Genomic DNA, 20624 nt, shown 5'->3' with positions numbered 1-20624 from the left:
TAAGATATGGTTGTGGCTGTATTTTGCCGTAATCTCCCACCGTTATCCGTCCATGCGCCCTGTTGGCTAGGTCTTTTCTTATCTTCTATTGCCGAGCTTAATCGGGCAGATTTTTATGCCAACTTTTTGAAGGCCTGGTGGTCTATGGCGGTTTCCCAAATATCGGATAAGCCTAGCACATCAAGAGATCCAAATAGGTAGTCGCTAGGCAGTGAAGTGCGACATCTAAGTAGCTCTTCCCAAACTCTGGCATTTAAGAAGTCAGGGTCTGCATCGCGGATCTTGCGCCAGTTAGTTACATATGCGCTCCGTCTTTCTAGTGTTTGTTTGACCACCCCAAATTCTAAACGAATTTGGGCCGGAGACGCGTATTTGGGAAGATTGAAAATTGCCCTGTAGCAATTGGCTATGACGGTGTCTAACAATGCAGCATCCTTCCCATGCAGCGATTCACTCCCATAGGTGAGCGTTGGTTGAAGTTTCGCTCGGAGGATTTCAAGGAAGGGTTTAAGGGTGAGGTCAAGGAGTTTGGTCTTTAGTGATTTCAGTACGAGGTGAGTCATTGTTGCCTTCCCCTCGGATAGACTGGAGCTGAGGCCTAGACGTGTTCTTAGAATCCAGCACGACGCCAAGGTACTTGTATGTGGCTACCCGTTTGAGCTTTACTCCATTCAGGTACCAACAAGGGATCCTTTTCTTCCTGTAGTTCACCGTCATGACCTTAGATTTATTGAGGTTTATTTCTAGTGCATTATTTACCGAGAAGGCGTGGGTACAATTCAAAAGATGCTGAAGGCCTATTGGCGACCGGCTTATCAGCACTAAATCATCCGCATATAACAGACTAGGGAGGGTGACTTTTCCTAGCTTGGGCGCATGATTGCAGCATTAGTCATGTTCTTCCGGTAAGTCCGAAATAAACAGATTGAATAGAATTGGCGCTAATAAGCACCCCTGCTTTAGACCTTTAGTTGTCCTAATCTGCTTCGAGAGGTGCTGGCCCGTTCCAATTTTAATTTTAACCCAGGTGTTAGAGTGAAGCAGTATTAGGACGTCTATGAGATATTTCGGAATGCCCCAATTGAATAGTTTTTCCCAAAGTTTGTTTCGGTCCACATGGTCGGAGGCCGCCGTATAATCGATAAATGAAAGGAATAGCGGTAGCTTGATGGTTTTAGCTTCCCCCATCAGTAGGGACAGGGCCATGATGTTGGTTGTTGTCCCTTGGCCTTTACGGAAACCTGTTTGGTTGGGAGGGATGATGGCTTTTTTGGACGCCCACGCCGATAGTTCTTCCAGAATGAGCCCGCTGAAATATTTTGCTTCTATGTCAAGCAAAGCAATGAGACGGTAGCTGTTCGGATTACTCTTGCTCCCATGTTTATATATCGGACTAATGACGGACCCATGCCAGGAGTCCGGAAGGGATAATGTAAGTCTGGCCCCGTTAAAGACCTGGCCCAAGGATACACTCCAAAAGGCTACGTCAGATTTGTAAAACATGGGGGGGATTCCATTCGGTCCCGGGGCCCCATTCGGTCGTCCCTTGGTGATTCACCGCCCGATGTCTGCTGGGGTGTATCCCAATCCATGCATGCTTGTCCCCCTTTGATTGCTGGGGTTACCATCACGACCAAACTTTGTGATTTCCATGCAGGGAGACTTTGTTGTGGTGTCTGCTTTATTGTCATTATTGAAGTGTGACAATAAGTATTTGGTCCATACTTCCTCTGCTATGTGCGAATTTTGCTCCAGATGGTCAGGGTTCTGGATTCTTTTCACCATTTGCCAGAACCTAGAGCTGTTTTTCTGCTTTCCTTCGTGGACAAGTTTCCCCCAAAGTTCTTCGTTCCTTTGTTTTTGGCTTACCCATTTCAGCCGTTTGAGTTGCTTTTTTGCTTCTCTCAGCGCTACTTGCAAACTAGGGTTTCCCTGATCCTTTCGTATCCGCCTCAGAGTTTGGTTAATCAAACGTTTTTGTGCTTTCATTTCCAACCGCATCTGTATCGTGCTTGAGGGTCCCCTCACAAGGCGAGAATTGGTAGGCCTGGTACTGCCCAGTTGTTCCCCGATGGTGGTGATGAAGTCATGCCAGACATTCGCCAACTTAGATGAGCAATGAATTTGGTGGAAGAGGGTTTTCGCAATTGAACCAATAAGGTCTATGTTGTCAAGATTGCACCGTATCCGTTTTAAGTTTGCACTGACTTCTGTTTCTGGGCCAATGTAGCGTTCTTTTTCCTCTGCCAAATTGGATTTTATCTCAGCCACCAAGGGCAGGTGGTCGCTGAAATCATTCACATCTATTTTGAATGAAGTTATCCAGCTGAACATGTCTAAGGACATGAACATGTAATCCAAATGGGAGGATTGTGTGCTAGAGTGGAAAGTGGCTGCCGGTGGATCGTCTTCGGCATAACGTCCATTTAGGGCCTTTAAGTTATGGATATTCAATTGCCAAAGAAGGTTTTTTGAATGTTTCGTTAAGTTGTTATTTTTTGTTCGACCTCGCGGCGGCACGCCCCATGCTGCGTTTAATTCATAAGAGAGGTCAGTGCCTTGCTCATTGTTGATGAGAAGCATGTTAAAATCACCAGCCAGGATGAAGGTGTCAGACTCCCCGGAGTCCCTTATTTTTTGTAAAATGTGCCCCAGCTCTACCACCGATTTTTGTTTCCATTTGGGGTGAATATATGTATTTATAATAATGACTTCCTAGTGCTGCTTTGTTAGAGGTAGTGAGAGCTTTGCCACCTGTATGACACTTGGGGGGGTTATATGAAAGTCCAGAGCCCTAATTTCGCCTATTGTCGTTATAGAGGCGAATACCATCAGTCCTCCTGAACCGCGACCGAAGGTTGAAGTTTTGGTTGCTGGCGTACAGTGTGACGTAAACCCCTGAAGATCAAATACCTTATCTTCCCAAGTTTCTTGTATTAACAAGAGATCAAATGAGGTTAAATATTGTAAGAGCTCCGGATCGTTCTTTTTATTAACTAAGCCATTGATGTTCCATGAGCAGATTCTTATGGCCCTACGTGCCACCAAGGGGTTAAAGGGCACTTTCCCATTCTGTCAAACATCAGCAGTCGTTATCGCGATAGTACGCTGAATACATCTCCAATTAGGGTCTGTCGATAACGACAGGTTCGTATCTTGATTGCTTATCACTTATAGCCTTGACACATAGTAGAGCAATGAGTCCCCAGGTAATCTCAGCGGATGGTCTATACGGGTTCTGTAAGGCTATTCAATATTTACAAATTTACGTCTAAGAGAATGTAGTATTGGCACAGCAAATGTATATATTGATGGCAATGTCAGGCCAGCAGGGGGTTTCAATGCGAGGAGCTAGAGCCTGGTGCGGATGGGGGTATACCCTCAAACAGTGCAGGACCGGTAAAGTACTCAACAGGTAGCAAACAGTAAAGCACTAGGCAACTAGTCCTTCTCTGTAAGTGTGTAAATCAGCCAGCAGCGTTTCACAGTCTAATGCGACTGGGTATTTATGCTGTACCTGAACCGCTTTACACCTGCGTGCCCCCACTTGAGAGTCAGCCTACACCAGTCCAACATTCCTGGCAATGGCGGTGTCTTCGGCAAATCATCAGCAGAGCTAAATCAATTAATTTGGCACTCACTTTTGCCTCCTTAGGACGTTTAAAGATTCCCACAAGGGCTCCCTCCACTGTGCACACACCTGAACGACTAGAAGCTTCCCTCAGGACCTCATAAACCTCCCCCCACAGAGATGCCACTGCCGGGCATTCTCTGAGTTGGTTTAGATTTGATTGGGAATAGTAAATGTCACCCATTTAGTAGTATCCAACACCTTTCCCAAATTAGTTTAGATTGGAGTGGGAATAGTAAATGTCACCCCTTTAGTGTTTGATTTTCCTCAAATTTAATATAATACAGATACGTCACATATTTTTTCAATTGTTTTTTGACAATTTTAATTTATTGTATATTTTAAATTTTGTCAAATACCTTTTTAAAATAAAAATAATACCAATTTTAAAGTGAAGTAAATAAAAAATGTTTAATTGTAAATAAACCAAAATAAATCAGATTTTATACATATTTGTATAATGTACATTTTCACATATTCTTTAACAGTCAATATCCTTGTTACACATTTTTAAAACTTTTTTACATACATATTTTAAACATTGTCTAACATATTTATAATTTGTATATATTAAATAATTGTATATATATATCATACTATTTTAATTATTCTTCACAATTTTTGTAATATTTTGACAACATTGTTTGACATTTGTAATGTTTTTTTTAACATTTCTTAAACATTCTTACTATATTTTCCATTGATTTCTCTGGGTAGATAGTCTTTCTTTTAGTTTCATCTGCAGGCCATTTTTGTAACCGTTAGCTTCTATTTTGCAGGCTAGTGGGGTTGTGTTTTGAGGTTGAATGAATGAAATATGATTTGTAAACGCGCTACTATGCCCAGTGGGCGTCAAGGCGCCTAACTCAAAATTAGCTGCGGGCAAACAGAGACAGGAGCTCACTGATAGGCTTTGGTAAAACACCAAGTTTTCAGAGCTTTCTTGAAAAGATCAAGTGAGGGCTGTAGTTTGATCTCCAAGGGAAGAGTGTTCCAGAGTTGAGGTGCAAGAATGGAGAAGGCCTTGTTCCCCCATCTTGCCGTCCTAGCGCGTGGGACTACCAGTTGATTAAGCTCTAACGAGCAAAGGCATCTGATTGGAACATACCTAGATAGCAAAGAGCCCAGGGCATCAGTCGGGCCTGCCTTCAGGGCATTATAAGTCAGACAAAGAAGTTTAAAAGAGACTCTGAAAGGGATAGGCAGCCAATGGAGATTCTTCCTTGCCGAGGTCGCAGAGGACATCCACGGCAAGGCCAGAACGAAGCGCGCCGCGGCATTTTGCACAACCTGCAGGCGTTGGAGAATGCCCTTGTTGGCCCCGGCGTAGAGTGAATTGCAATAATCCAGCCTTGAGCCAACGAGGGCGATCACAACCTGTTTTCGTGCCTGTGGGGAAAGATAGTACGCGATTCTTTTCCGAATCCTGATGACACCCCAACAGGTGGCCACCGTCCTATTCACCTGCAATTCCATGGAGAGCCGAGTGTCGAAGATGACGCCTAGGTTCCTGGCAGATTGTGTGGGTGTGGGGCAGATGCCTAAAGATGAGGGCCACCACTCACCTGACCACATTTCCTGGTCTTTGCCGAAGACCAGGACCTCCGTTTTGTCACCGTTCAACTTCAATGAGTTGAGAATCATCCAGTCTGCAACAAGTTGCATACAGGACTTGAAGTTGGACGCGGTGACATTCACGGAGTGGGTCAGGGACACCATAATCTGCGTGTCGTCGGCATACGACACTACCTCCATCCTCTGAGATCTTACCAGTCTTGCAAGGGGGGCCACGTAGATGTTGAACAGGGTCGGACTCAATGCCGACCCCTGTGGCACCCCACATTGCAACGACTTGACAGGGGAGAGGTGATCCCCAAGCATCACTCGCTGCTCTCGCTGATGAAGAAAGGAGTTCAGGAGACTCAAGGCCGGTCCTGCTACCCCTGCCTCCCTTAACCTAGATGTTAAAGTACCGGGAGACAGGGTATCAAATGCTGCTGTAAGATCCAGCAGAACTAGCTTGGTAGTCTGTCCCAGATCGACTTTCCGACGGATATTATCCGCGACCTTCGTCAATGCAGACTCTGTGCTGTGTAGCTTTCTAAAGCCATGTTGGGACCCGTCCAAGAATCCTGAAGCATCCAGAAAGTTGGAAAGATGGTAGTTCAGATGGGCCTCCAACATCTTGGCAGGGGCCGGCAAAAGGGATATAGGCCTGAAGTTCTTCAATAGACCAGGGTCAAGGGTAGGCTTTTTAAGGAGAGGTTTTACAATAGCCCTCTTCCATGCCACCGGGAAGATACCTTGCTCCAGAGCTCCATTCATGATTTCCAACAATGGAGGAAGAATGATGTCCCTACAGTCCTTTAGTATTCTCAAAGGAACTGGGTCCAAAGGGGAAGCAGATTTCGTTTTGTCTAATAGGAGGTTGAGACCCTCCAATGAGAGCAAGGGAAATTGGTTCAAGACTTGGGGAGAAGCCCGCATCCCAGGATTCCAGATGTTTAACTCGGGAGAGGTCTTCCTCACTGAGAGTGTTCCTCTGTGATTGAAGAGCCACATAGATGTCATCTATTTTTTTATAGAAGAAATCAGAGATGTTATTACATAGCTCCTGTGAAGCAACCACGGGGTCGGGTACCTGGAGCGTGCATAAGGAGTCAACGATCTTGAAAAGCTCTTTATAGGACGTGAGAGAACAGGTTAGGTTGGTAAAATAATCCTGTTTCTCCTTGATGACCCTATTTTTGTAAACTCGTAACAGGTCCTTGTAGACTTCTCGATCTCTGGGATCCCAAGACTTGCGCCAACATCGCTCCTTCCTTCTACATTTTTGCCTGAGGAGTCTCAATTCTTCCGTGAACCAAGGGGCTGTCGGCTTCTGTCGTGCCACATGTTTGAGTGAGGTTAGGAGGATGTAGGATTGTATTGTATTGTATAGAGAATTTATATAGCGCAAAAAACTGTCACCCTGCGGGTATCCGGGCGCTTAGACTTCAGAGTAGTCAGCACGTTGGTAAACCTAAGCTGGCAGTAAAAGATCTAGTTTTCCTCCCTTGGAAATAACCAGGTTTTCAGAATCTATCTGAAACAGGTCAACGAATCGGCCTGTCTGATGGTCTGGAGCAGATCATTCCAAAGTCGTGTGGCTGCCACGCCAAAGGTCTGCCCCCGATCGTGGTTTTCTTAAATCTGGTCGTCCTTATCAGGTTTGCTTTAGAGGAGCGGAGCTGCCTTTTCGGATTATGCCTGGTAAATCTTTCCTGTAGTGGGATGGAGCCCAAGTCATGCGCCGCTCTATTCACAAAACAGAGAGATTTGAAACAGATTCTCTCTTTAACAGGCAACCAGTGTAGGTCTCTCAGGGCTCTGATCGTAGAGGCCCTAAGCTGCCTATTCAATGCCAGCTTTGCTGCCATAGACTGGATTCTCTGCAGTCTCTGTAGGATGTACTGCGATGCTCCCAAATACAGAGCATTGCAGTAGTCCAATCTGCTAAGGATTACGCTCCTTACTACAAGCGAGCGAGTATCTATCGACAAAAGCGGGAGAATCTGTCATAACACCCGCAACAGAGAGAAACAAACGTTAGCCGTTTTTGTTTGGCTGGGACTCCATTTGGAGACTACCATCCACTAGTACCCCCAAATTGCGCACCGTTTTGGCAGGAGCAAGGGGATCTTACTCTGAGATATGCTTAAACTCCAGCATTGGATGTTGGTGCAGTCTTTTGGGCGGGCAGAATATCACCTCTGTTTTTCCACCATTAAATGCAGGGAATTTTGCCTGAGCCAGCCTACTGTCTGGAGCATACACTCCTGGACCTTGTCCATGGACACCGCCTGTTTCCCTTCCAGGGAAAACACCAATTGGGTGTCGTCCGCGTAGTTAACCAAGTCGATCCATAAGACTTGATTAACAGGAGTAGAGGACGCAGGTAAATATTAAAAGGGATGGGACTTATCGCAGACCCTTGCGGAACCCCGTGAAGTACAGGTGACCGGACTCAAACGGTGGCATGGTCACAGTCTGTTGTCTCCCTGAAAGATAAGATTGTAGCCACTGCAAGGCTCAACCTTTTATCCCCAAGTTTTTTAGTCTTTCCATCAGTACTGTATGAATCACCGTATCAAATGCGGCCAACATGTCTAGTAATACTAGAGCAGAGAAATCTCCCTTGTCGGCACACATCCGTGGATTATCCATTACGGTGACCAAGGCAGTCTCAGTACTGTGGCCCGGGCGAAAGCCAAATTGATCTCTATCTAGTAGCTGATAGTCCTCTAGATAGCCTGACAGAGTTTTGCTAACTATTTTCTCAAGGCTTTTGACCGGGTATGGTAGAAGGGATATAGGTCTGAAGTTGGGATCAAGGGATCTAGGGAGGGTTTTTTAAGCAAAGGGGTGACTACTGCCTGCTTCCAAGCCTCCTGAACCACTCCTTCTTCCAGGGATTGGTTGCAAATTAATCACAGCCAGGGAAGGGTTTCCTTTCCAGAAACTTTCCAGATTCTATGCGGGAGCGGATCCCGGGGGGAGCCCGAGGTGATACTGTGGGCTAGTTTGACGAAAAGGTCCTCTGAGAGTGCTTGAAAGTTTTGGATGTGTAACGGTTATAGGGTTAATAGGAGTTTTTGGTATGTTTAGGTTTTAGTACTGGTTTCCACTGTGTTGTTGTGTTGCATTTTTTTAATGTATTATTAATGTATAATTATGTAATAGCTAAAATATGTAATGTTACTTATGTTTTGATGATTAAGGGCCTGATTGCGATTTTTTTGGAATGGCTCCCGCTGTCGCTTTGTCAGCAGTCTTCCCACTCGGTGCCTTTGCGGTCCGACTGCCTTCAAGATTTTGGCAGGAACTTGGCAACAAGACCGCCCCAGTCCCTCCACCTCTGCCGAGACTTCTGCTCCCGCATCGACAGCGGGAAAGCCAGAGGCTGGGCTTAGAGGGAGTCCTGCAAAGCTTACCGCAATCTAGATTACAGTTTACCTTTCCGTAAAGCTTTTCTTGGCGGGGACACTGCCATACGCAATTTGGCAGAAATGTAGGAAAAGATGTGTAAACTCGCCTTTTTTGGGTGTCTCAATTCGGACTGTGTCAGACGCCTTTGTCCAGGTTCTTCCTGTGCTGCTGCTCCTAACTATGATGCTAAGCAACCCCATTGTCACCATGTAATGTAATGTAATGTAAATGTAATGGGTTTTTGTATAGCGCAGTTTGCACTCCAGGGAGCATCTCAGCGCTGGCTGCACTTTCAAATCAAATCAAAATAGCTTTATTCGGTGTAAATAAAACAAACACCATAAAAGCATGCTAATACATTAAGAAGAAAACATTCACATATTACATCATAATCCATAATCAAAGTTAAAATCAGATTCACACATTTAGCTTTTCATGGGGATTAACTCAGTATAAAATCAATAGGGTATTAATGGACAGAAATACAATTGCCGCTGTATATACAATATCATGATCCATAATCAGAGTTAAAATCAGGTTTACACATTTAGCTTTTCATGGGGAATAACTAAGTATAGAATTAATAGGGTATTAAAACATGAATATATCATTTTTTTTTTTTGTAACATCGTTTTTATTGCAGCGCCAAAATAATTGTACAGACAATATCTTTCTGATACATCCATGAAATATAGCAGGAAGGCACATTATCAATTCTTTCCCCCCACCATGCCAAGCACGTCTCCAGGTAGAAGACTAAGCAACCATCGCACTGAGTCCATTCCCCGCTTCATAGTTCAATGTCCATAGCTACATTCACAGGAAGACGTGGACTGCTTTTGAAATTTTCGCCCCTCCCCCACCCCCATCAACCACCCCCCCCCCCCCAACTTCCCACAGTTCCGAACTCCCCCCCCCCCCGTGGCAGCGCTGTTTGAGAATCCCAGTAAGATTAAGGTCTGGTGTGTGCAAGGAGGACCTATACATTCACTAAGGTGTGCTCCTAGGTGCGCTAGTGGGGTCAGCTGCTACCGAGTCCTCATCCTCCCCTTCCTCCTCATCATTATCATTCCGGAGCGCCTGTACCATCATTTCCCACGCTGTCGCCCTCTCCATGGCTTTCTCATCATCAGTCCTCCTAGCCATCTGGTACCTCAAAGTGCTTTCACAGGCTGCCCACCTCAGACATTCACCATACCATCGTTTATACGTGGGTCCCACTTTCGATTTCCAATTCCTTGTTATTTCCCTCTTTGCCAGGATCAGCCCCAGATCTATGAATCGGCTGGTATTCTTATTTTTGGACGTGTGTGGAAACCAATGTAGTACCCCCACTGCTTTGGTGTACTGTATTTCCCTATCTGTAGCATTATTCAGGGCCCTCCCAACCTCCTGCCAGTATTCCCCCAAGGTAGGGCAATCCCACAGCATGTGTCCCAGATCCGCCCCAATTGTGTTGCACCTGGGACAGGCCGCCTGTTTCACCCCAAAGTACTGCCGTATTTTCCCTGGTGTGAGGTATGCCCGATGAATAATATAAAAGTGTATGAGTTGGAACCTAGCGTTCCTTGAGCTCTTCCGCGCCCTCCGCAATAATTGACCCCAAGTTGCGTCAGGGATCTCCATTTGGAGGTCCAGTTCCCACTTAGCCTTAAAGGTCCCGGCCGCCATCATCGTATATTGGCACGCCATGGAGGTCGCTGGTTCCTGCAATCCCTCTCCCCAGTGGTCTTGCATGGCGCCCGTTATCGCCGCATGTAACAAGTAATCTCCTCGCGGGAGGTCGAACCGCTCCTGCAACTCCTGAAATGGTAGCAATGCACCATCCTCATACAAGTCGCCCAGCATTTGAACCCCAGCCTCTTCCCAGCCTAGTAATCTCGACCAGTCCCCACCATGAGGCAGGGCTGTGATCATTCCCAGCGGAATTTCCGGGGCATACATGCGGCGGACACCCGCTCGTTTGCGCGCCCGGTTCCAGCAAAGTCGGAACGTCTGTTCCTCCACTGTCAAATCTCTAAGCAATAGCTTCTGATGCAGCGTGATGTATGCCAACACATGCCGCGGGGTGCCCTCATCTCTAGAATGCTCCGGGCCTCGATACACCCTTGCGACCTCCTGAGTGAAAGTCTGCAGTTGAGCCGCCAGATAATAGCCTTCGAAATCGGGCACCGCCATGCCTCCCTCATCCTTGGGCCGTAGGAGGGTATCCAGCGCGATTCGTCGCCTGCCCATGCCCCATAAAAACGCTATGGTCAACGATCTCAGGCGCCGAAAGACTGAGCCCGGAACCCATATCGGAAGAGTCCTAAAGTAATATAATAGCCTAGGCAGAGCCACCATCTTAAGCAGGGAGACCCGACCAGCTAGTGAGAGTGGAGAGTGGCCCAGAAGGCCATACACCCTCTCAGGGTAGTAATACAGCGATTGATATTGCCATCCAGCATATCCGCTGGCGTATGGTAGATATAAACGCCGAGATAGTGCAGACAATGCGGTTCCCATCGGAGTTCCTGCGCCGTGAGAGGGCACGACAGTCGCCCGAACAACTCCAGCAAAGTCTCGCCCCCAGCAACTCTGCTTCCGCATCGGCCAGGAACATCAGTAGGTCGTCCGCATATAATGAGATGACATGCGGCCTGGCCCTGTATACCAACCCCTTATAATGGCGGCCAGACCTGGCTTCCGCTGCAAAAGGCTCCATTGCCAAAGCAAACAAGAGGGGAGAAAGGGAGCACCCCTGCCTAGTGCCACGACGTACCGGATATTGCTTCGAGATCAATGAACCCACTCTGACTCTAGCTGTGGCTTCCGTATATAGGACTTTGGTCCAGTTGATATAACCGTCCCCTAGCCCGAAACGCCTCATCACCTCATACAGATAGTCCCATTCAAGACTATCGAAGGCCTTCTCGATATCTATAGAGAGCACAAATGGAGTAGTGTCTTCCGACAACCGAGCCCCCATCAGCCTCGTCAGCCTGCGGATATTGTGGGTAGTGTTACGTGTCGGGATAAAGCCGCATTGATCCTTATGAATCAGACCCGTCATGTGAGTCAACAATCTATTTGCTAGGATTTTGCTCAGGATCTTGTAATCCGTCGTGAGCATAGATAATGGACGATAGGACGAAAGGGCATCGCTCACTCTGCCAGGTTTTAGCAACGGGATCATAAGGGCCTCGCACATGGAGCTCGGTAGTCTACCTCGTGATTGCGCCTCATTATAGACCAATTGCAGTTGTGGATCCAGATACTCCAAGTATTTGCTATAAAACTCTATCGGGAGACAGTCAAGCCCTGGAGTTTTATTTCTAGCCATCTGCTTCACTGCACTCCCTATCTCTCCGATCGTTATAGGCCGACCCAGCTCCTCTGCTTCCGATTCCTCTAATTGTGGTAGCTGCAACCCTTCGAGAAAGGTGTCCAATTCTTCCGCCCCGCCCGTCAGCCCGCTCTCATACAAACCCTCATAGTACGCCCTAAACCTATCCCGGCTTGGGTGTGGCAAAGCCCCCACCCCCCCTTCCGCATGAATCGCCATGATCGGAGCGCCCCGCCTGGTCGGGTTGGCAAGCCACGCCAGCATCGACCCCGCCTTATCACCCTCCGCATGCGCCTTCGTCATATACGCCTTGTGGTCGAAGCTACGCAACCGCTCTAACTCCACCGCTAGCGCTTCCCTGGCGCCACTAACCCCCTCCTGGAGCTCAGGGTGATTCGGGCGTTCCCTCTCCTTCTCCCTCAATCGTCTCTCCGCTCTCTCGAGATCATCCATCAAAGTTTTACGAGCCCCTGCAGTGTTCCCAATACAGTGACCCCTGACCACCACCTTAAACGCGTCCCACTCCACAGCTCTAGTAGAGGCGGAGCCACTATTCTCCTCAAAGTAACGTGCTACTCGCTCCCCCAAGGCCTCCCTAAAGAGCAAATCATCCAATGTATCAGGTTGCAGCCGCCATGTTGGTACACAGTTGATTTCCACCATCCAGTTCAGGGACAACAACAAAGGGTTGTGTTCCGACAGCGTGCGGGCCAAATACTCCGCGCTACCCACTGTTGAGAGCATATGCGACGAGCACAGAAACGCATCCAATCTAACATGCAGGTCATGTAAAGTTGAATGAAAGGAGTAATCCCTCGTGGTGGGGTGCAGTGCTCTCCAGGCGTCCCCCAGGTCCCAGCTCTCCTCCAATCCAATCGGCGCTTCGCTACCCTGTGTACTGGGGAGTCGTGCAGTGGGGGATGAGATCTATCCAAATCAGTATCCACCACCGAGTTAAAATTCCCCCCATGAGCATCGGCCCTGCCAAATAACTCGCCAGTTTGCCCGAAAGTGCTGTTAGGAAAGCGGGCAAATCTACATTTGGGGCATATATACTGCAGAGAGATACCACCCGGCCCCTGAGCCTCCCCTCTACAGCCACAAATCTGCCCTCTGGGTCCACCACCGTTTTAGTGACCTGGAAAGGAACCCCTGCCCGTATCCAAATCAATGCCCCCCTCGCGAAGGCCGAATATGTTGTGTTAAAGAGCTGCCCCCTCCACCTCCTTTGTAGCGCTATTCCCTCCTGCTTGGTGAGGTGCGTCTCTTGCAGAAAAGCTATATGCACACCCCTACGCTTTAGATACGCGTGAACCTTGTGTCTACGCACCATAGTATGGAGACCCCGCACATTCCAGGTCACACATTTCAAAGCCCCCGTACTAGCCATATCCTCTTGCACACACAGATAGAACAATAAGAGCCACCGACCATGCGCTGTTGCCAACAACGCGCTGCCCCCCCTCCCACTCCAAACAAGTAAACCCCCCAAAAACAACCTGAGCGTCCCCAACTACTCTCGGTTCCCACCCCCCCAGGATAGGCCCCCCCGCAATTGGAAGTGAACCCATCCAAACTATCACAACCAACTATCCCCTCAAAGAAAGGCACTATTATTCGCAGTCTCCACTGCGATGACCGTAAGGGCCAGTAGGGCGCGGACCGATGCCGAGAGAGTACGTTAAAACAAATCAATCCCGCATATCCCGCCCCATGATCCCCCCATAACAGACTCACGAAGTCCCACACAGTCGTAAACTGCGCACACGGGCACAGCGCCCCAGTGTCTGACCAGCAGGCCGCTCCTCAAGTCCAGTGGTTCATGCTTCGACTATCTCCCCAGACGTCTGAGGCGTTACTATAGGGCCCTTGGCTCCACCATATTCCGAGAGTCCCGTCTCCGACCCCGTGCCCTGCTCTTCCGAGTCCGTGCCCTTCCCGGACTGGCTTCTGGTCGTGCCAGAGAGGTCCACAACCGCCTGTCTCCGTCTGTGACACGGATGGTTTTCCAGTTCTCCGGCGATTTTTACGAATCCGTTGCGACTTCCTGATCGGCTGTGTCTCTCTAGCCTCCTCCGCCCTGGCCTTAGCTCCGTCCGTTCCAGCTTTGTATGTGTCCCACCAGGCCCAAGCGTCCGCCGAGGTAGTGAAAAAAAGCGACTTATCGTCCACCACAACTCTCAGCTTCGCTGGGAAGAGAAGGGAGTATTTTATGCCCTCTCCACGGAGCTCACGCTTGAGGGACAAGAAGTTGGCCCTGAGTCTTTGGGTCTCAAAAGTGTAGTCCGGGAACATGGTGACTCTGTTGTTGTCAACTTGAAAGGGTCCCGCTTCCCTGGCCCTCTGTAGTAGCCAGTCCCGATCCCTGTAGTGGAGCAGCTTGATCACCACCGGGCGAGGCGGCAGGCCCGGGGCCGGAGGTCGAGCCGAAACCCTGTGGGCCCGTTCCAGGGAAAAGAAAGGAGATAGGCCCTCTGGCGCCACCTCAGTGTGTAGCCAATAATCGAGGTAGCCCACCATGTCATCGCCCTCAATCTTTTCCGGTAGGCCCACGAGGCGAACATTATTGCACCTACTCCTATTTTCCGCATCCTCGGCCCTCCTCTCCAACACCTTCAGCCTGTCTAGAGCATCCGCCATCTGAGCTTTCACTGCTGCGTGGTCCGGGGCCAATTCCTGAACAGTGATCTCCATAGACTTGACTCTGTCTTTAAGTTTGTCATGATCCGCTTTCAGGAGACCCAAGCCCGTCGCCACCTGGGCTATGTCCTGCTGCAGGGCATCTTTTGTGGTCGCGATGGCCTCAGGTATACGGTCCTGCATGCGCTGGAGAGCAGATTGGTCGCAATCCGCTCCATCCACCACCTCTGTTTCAGCCGCTCCGTCCCCCTTCCCTTTCGGTTTCACCATCTTGGCTGCGGCCGGCACCGGCCCCTAGGGCCCCTTTGTCCCCCTCGCTGTCTCCGCACTGCAGAGCCCCGCCACTGGATAACCCCTCGGGCAATTGGATCAGAGATCTAGGATACCCGTAGGGCCCTGGGCTCTGTTCTGATCGCACTAGTTTGTTCAGTTCCCGGGAGTCCTCTGCTGCTGCGGTGTCTCAAGGTGCCAGATTGTGCTCGGATAATCGGGACCGTCGTCACAAAGCCGCCGCCATTTTAGGACTTCGTCTGCGAACGTAATTGTAGTCGCGTGTCCCAATAGCTCGCACCAGAACGAGGAAAGTTCACCTGTGCCTGCCGAGAAGGTCAGGAGTGGCCCTCCAGTCTAGTAATCACTGCCAGTGATGGATCAGCAGGAGAGTCAGGCCTCGTACCCCCGTCGCTGCTCTGTCCAGGCCTCAGGGCGCCATCTTAGATCGACGGCATCACACCCGGTGCTGGCCTTCAAAGTCGATTTTCAGGACGAGGAACAGCTCCAGGTCGTCCACTCTGAACGCCGCAGCCTCCGTGACGTCTTCAGATTACAGATTATCCAATTTTTACTGGAATTCGCGCGGATAGTCAGGATGATATTCGGGATCGGGCGCGGAGCTCCGGGCTCACGCTGCCTACCTCCTCGGCATCCAAGCCACGCCCCTCAAAACATGAATATATCATGGAACAGAAATACAATTGCCGCTGTATATACAATAAAGTGCTAGTGTTTATAAATGCATAAAATTATATGGAAACATATGTGAAGGAATTACAGTTGTTCGTCTTGTCTTTCGTATAACAGTACATCCAAATGTGCGTATTCTTTTTTCTTCCTAATAGAGAGTTGCACAAAACGAATGAAAGAGCTTATAATTTTCACCATTATCCAAACAACATTAAAAGCATTTTTATAATTAAAAAGTCTGTTTCTTGAAAAAATGGGTTATAAAACTGATTTCCGGATACACATATAAAAAGGACAAAAAAGTATGAAGTGCAAAGTTCATTGTAAGGTTTTACCATCACATGGGCAAGGTGGTAATGTGTGGCACCATTTTTCAGTTTTTGGAAAGGCTGCACTTTCACTTCTCCTATGTAGTGTATGGTAACAGTTACTTTTGGCTTGTGTTATTTAACATGCCAACAAAACAGACTGTACAAATGACCTACATATACATTATGACATATACACAACATTTATATGTATTTTCTGGTAATAACATGTGGTACTTACCTGTCTTTACAGCAGTGAAATGCCACTCCATCAGCACTCCGCTGCTACGAGACCACCAGCCTATCGGGAACATCTTAATCTACTCAGTATTATGCTGCCAGCTCAACAGCAGCGGAGTGCTGTCAGCCAGTTCAAAAGACTGCCCGGCAGAGGGATTCTGTCTCCACCCGCAACACCTAAAAACGGCGCTCTGGAAGGCCTTCAGCTCGGCGTTAAAACTGCCAAGATCAAAATCGGGCCCCAAGTGATACGTATGTATTTTTTAGGACTGTAATGTATTTTATGGGTGGGTGTTAAACATTTCTTTTACAGGTTCATGTTTACGAGAGAAATCTGTTTTGGTTTATTCTAAACCAATAGTTTTTACTTAGATTTACTTATTCGTCCATTTAAAAAAAAAAAACATTTTTTGTTTTTATGGAACCCACAGTCTTTGGATTACTTTGAGGGATTTCAATTAGATTGTTAATATTTTTGCATTTTTTCGAGGGCTTTTTGTATTTGTTTTCTTCATTTTATGGTGGATTGCTATTTTTTGCTATGTGGATTTGGTGAGAGATCTGTAGCTACAGAACAGTTTGTTTTATATTCATTATTTGTTGTGATTGGGAAATGTTATTATGCATTGTTTATGTTATGTTCATGTTTTTATATGTGTTATTGTTTGCATTAGTTTTTTATTATTAATATTTATTTATATCAGTGGCTTATAAACGTTCTGTTTTATTTAGTGTTTTCAATTATATAATAAAATATTTATATTATTATTATACTAAATAATATATATTTGGTTTGTCATGTTAGAGTATATTGTAGTTTTTGAGTTTTTTTGTAGGTTAATATTTATTTTAGAGGCTAGATTTGGCTATTCTAAGTTGTCTAGTCCTTTGTTATTTATGAAAATGTTGACTTTACTTTGTAGCATGTTGTAACATTTTTTGTTAGGTTTAGGGCCAATTTTGGTAAAAGATTGTTTTATAGTCAGTTCTTGGTAGCTTTGTTCTTTTTATAATGCTCTGATGAATTTATATATAACGTAGGTTGAGTTCTGCCTAGTGTGGTTTGTTTTGGCTTCCTGTGCCAGGGTGCTGTCATAGACATTCCACCATGGTATCTGGAATTTAGCTTGATGTTTATGTCCTGACCGATGCAGTCTGTCAACTCATGTATCTTCAAAGTAGTCCATTAGGGGACTAAGGGCCACATGTATCAAAACTCCTTTTCGGATTCACCAAGTAGCGAATTTTAGGTAATCGCCATTTAAGAAATGCAAAATCGTATATAGGAAAATAGCGATATACCTAATAGCGAATCCTACAGAGTCACAATCGCAACTAGGTAATCGCTATTAGGTAATAGTACTCCATTCATTTCTATGGGCCAGATGCGAATAGTTTTGCTTTACCTAAATGGCATTTACCTAATTCGTAATTGCAAAGTAGGTAATGCAAAACCAAGGGAATCCGTGTACCTAAGGCTACCCTAAAGCTCCCCAAAACAGTGTGCACATGTTAGGGCATGTGTGCGCTACATGGCACTTTGAAAATTGCATTTTGGTGCCTTTTCAAAAATTGCACATAGTTATCATCAACTCTGGAATCAATGGTAATAGCATTTCCTAAATGCACAGTTTTCATTTAGAAAACGCTTGGTACATGTGCTTAGAGAATCGCTAATGTTAGTTCCTTATTTGTAGTTGCTGTTTGTGAGTGTAAAATAGGTTGATGCATGTGGCCCTACATTTGGGCCTGATTACGATGATGGTGGGACCGCCACCGACAGGCCGTCGTGGCAGTTCCACCAACATACAGGTCATTGGTCTGACTGCATTATGATGTAGGCTGTCAGACCGCAGAGGTCGGGGGGAAAGACTGCCACCTCCGACAGGATCTAGCACCAGATTCATGAAGCTACCATTCTGCGATTAGCAAATTGCGAAAATTTGCGAATCGCAATTTGAGAATGGCAGAATGGAATTCATGTACAAATGCGAGAAAAAAATGTGATTCGCAATAGATCGCAATCGGCGATTGCAATCTTGCCGCAATCGCAAAATTATCGCAGAATCGGCAATTTCCTAAGCAGAAGTTGTGATATTGCAAATTGCGATATCGCTAATTGCGATCTCGCTAACTGCGAGATCGCAAAAACGGGAAGTTGCATTTCGAGCCCACTGATGACATCACAACCAGGAAGTAGGCTCACCACACCCACAAACAGAACACAGAGCCAGGGAGTGGCAGCAGGAAACTGAGGAGCACCAAAACCAACACTGTGCAGCACCCCAGTCAGAAAAAAAGTATTCAAAGATGTCCCAGGATGCAGCAGGGAGCAGTGGGCAGGAGAGAAAGAGGAAAATAAAGTTTTCAGAATCCGAATTGGAGCACCTAATTGAGGGGGTCTGCAAGGATCATGCCAGGCTCTTTGGAAAAGACTCCTGGAGGGTGCCAGAGGCAGAGAAGCGCAGGATCTGGCAGCGCATCCGCGCAAAGGTCAATTCTGTTGGTGTGACCCAGCGCTCCATTGACAACATAAAAAAGCGCTGGTACGACCTGAGAGGTCGTTCTAAGGAGCGGATTGCTGAGAGGCTTGAGGAGCGACTGGCCACCGGTGGAGGGGAACCTGTAGCCACACCGAACACCCCATTGGAGGACCTGATTGAGGACACCATTGCGCCAGAAGCCTGCGTGGGGGTCATTCAGCTGGACTCATCTCGACCCAGCCAACAACCTGAAGGTAAGTGCCATGCGACTTCGACCCAATCCCCTAACAATGCCCTTAAGTCCTGAGCTAGCAACATGACATCCCCAACAATGCAGTCCATGCTCACCAAAAAAGCCCCATTGCATTGTGGAAGTTGTAGTGTAATCATGTACCCGCAGTTAGCCCAACACTGCCAGAGCACTCAATGCAAAGTAAATCCAAAAGCCAGTCAGGGAAAGCAAGGCTGCATGCATGTATCAACATTGCCTGCGCAAGATACATAACTTTAATCATGCACCCTTTCACATTACAGGTGCAGGTGAGCAAGCCAGCACAGACAGCGAGGCGCTGCACATCGCCGAGAGCCAGGAGGACACTGAGGGTGAGGGCCAGTCCTCTCAACGACCCGGCCCATCAAAGCCACCAGCAGTGCACCCAACACCACCACCACCCGTGCGGACAGGGCCACCCCTGCAGCCACAGCCGTGCAGCCAACCCCCCAGCAAACAGCCACAGCAGTGGTACAGGCTCCACCACCAGCGCCTCGGAGGCAGACGAGGCGCACAGCTGGTGCCAGGTCACACACCAGCGCACTGAGGCGCCAGCAGCGCCAGGGCCCAGCAGGCACCTCCAGGGCACTTGAAACACCCGATCCAGGCCTGGCCATCAAACGCCACATGCTGGCGGTGCATCGCACACAGGCGCGTCACATGGCAGCAATGCTGACAGAGATGCAGGCAAGCGGCCAACACATAGCCCAGATGACCATTGCAGTCTGTGAAAACAACCAGCTGCTTGTAGCCCAGCAGGACATGACCCGTCGATGCCACCGCCAACTACTGGCCCGCCTATCGGCCTACACTAGGTCAATCATGTAGTTGGTAATGCTACATCTCAGCTGGCACGAAGGTCACTCGCCATGCAGGCCCAGATGGTGCAGTGTTGCCAGGATGTGGCCAGGTCACTAGACCTACTCACCGCAGCATTGCTCGGCAGACAGGCCACTGCCCATGAAGAAGCAGAGGGGGCTGACGACGCAAGTGAGGCTGCGTCAACCAACAGCAGCGCATCCTTGCCACCGATGCCTGCACGTCGCCGCAGCAGCAGGCCAACATCAGCAAGTAGGGCCAACACCGTCCCTCAGGATGCGGAGAGACGACTTGGGGCGTCTCGTCGTCACCGTCCGTGAGGACTCTGACACTCAGAGGGAGGCCATGAAGTCAACCCCTGCAAACCCCCTACCCCAGCATGGGGAGGTATGGAGCAATACTCTCTCGATCCGACAATTGAATACTTAAAGGCCAATTTATTGTGAATTAACAATAAAGATTAATGGTCAAACTTGATACACACTCATGTCATTATTACATTTGTCATGCATGGGTGCAGTGTTGTGATAGGGGAATGTGTGCACTAGAAACAGTTTGTAGTGATGTGGTTGCGGCGCCTGTGTCCTTCAGCAGGATCTTCTCCGCGTGCATGACGTACATGTGGAGGTGGCCGGTTGTCACCTTCAGACTCACTGCCAGATATCTCAACTGGTATCCTGCGCTTGGTAGCAATGTTGTGGAGTATTGCACACACGGCCACAATGCGGCAGCAGACCTCCGGTGTGTATTTGATGGCCCCACCAGTCTTGTGCAGTATGCGGAAACGGCTCTTCAATAGGCCAAATGTCCTCTCTATGCAATTTCTTGTCCGTATGTGTGCAGCATTGTAACGCCGTTGCTGTGGTGTGGCTGGGTTGAGGTATGGGGTGAGGAGGTACTCACGTAGACTGTAGGCGAGGTCACCTGCGGGTAATGAGCACAGGGTGAGTCCCTATTCTGCGCAGATACATGATCA

Source organism: Lissotriton vulgaris, chromosome 5, assembly GCF_964263255.1.
Source record: "Lissotriton vulgaris chromosome 5, aLisVul1.2, whole genome shotgun sequence".
Taxonomy (NCBI): Eukaryota; Metazoa; Chordata; class Amphibia; order Caudata; family Salamandridae; genus Lissotriton; species Lissotriton vulgaris.
The sequence above is the reverse complement of the archived record's forward strand: the minus strand, read 5'-3'. Positions refer to the sequence as shown.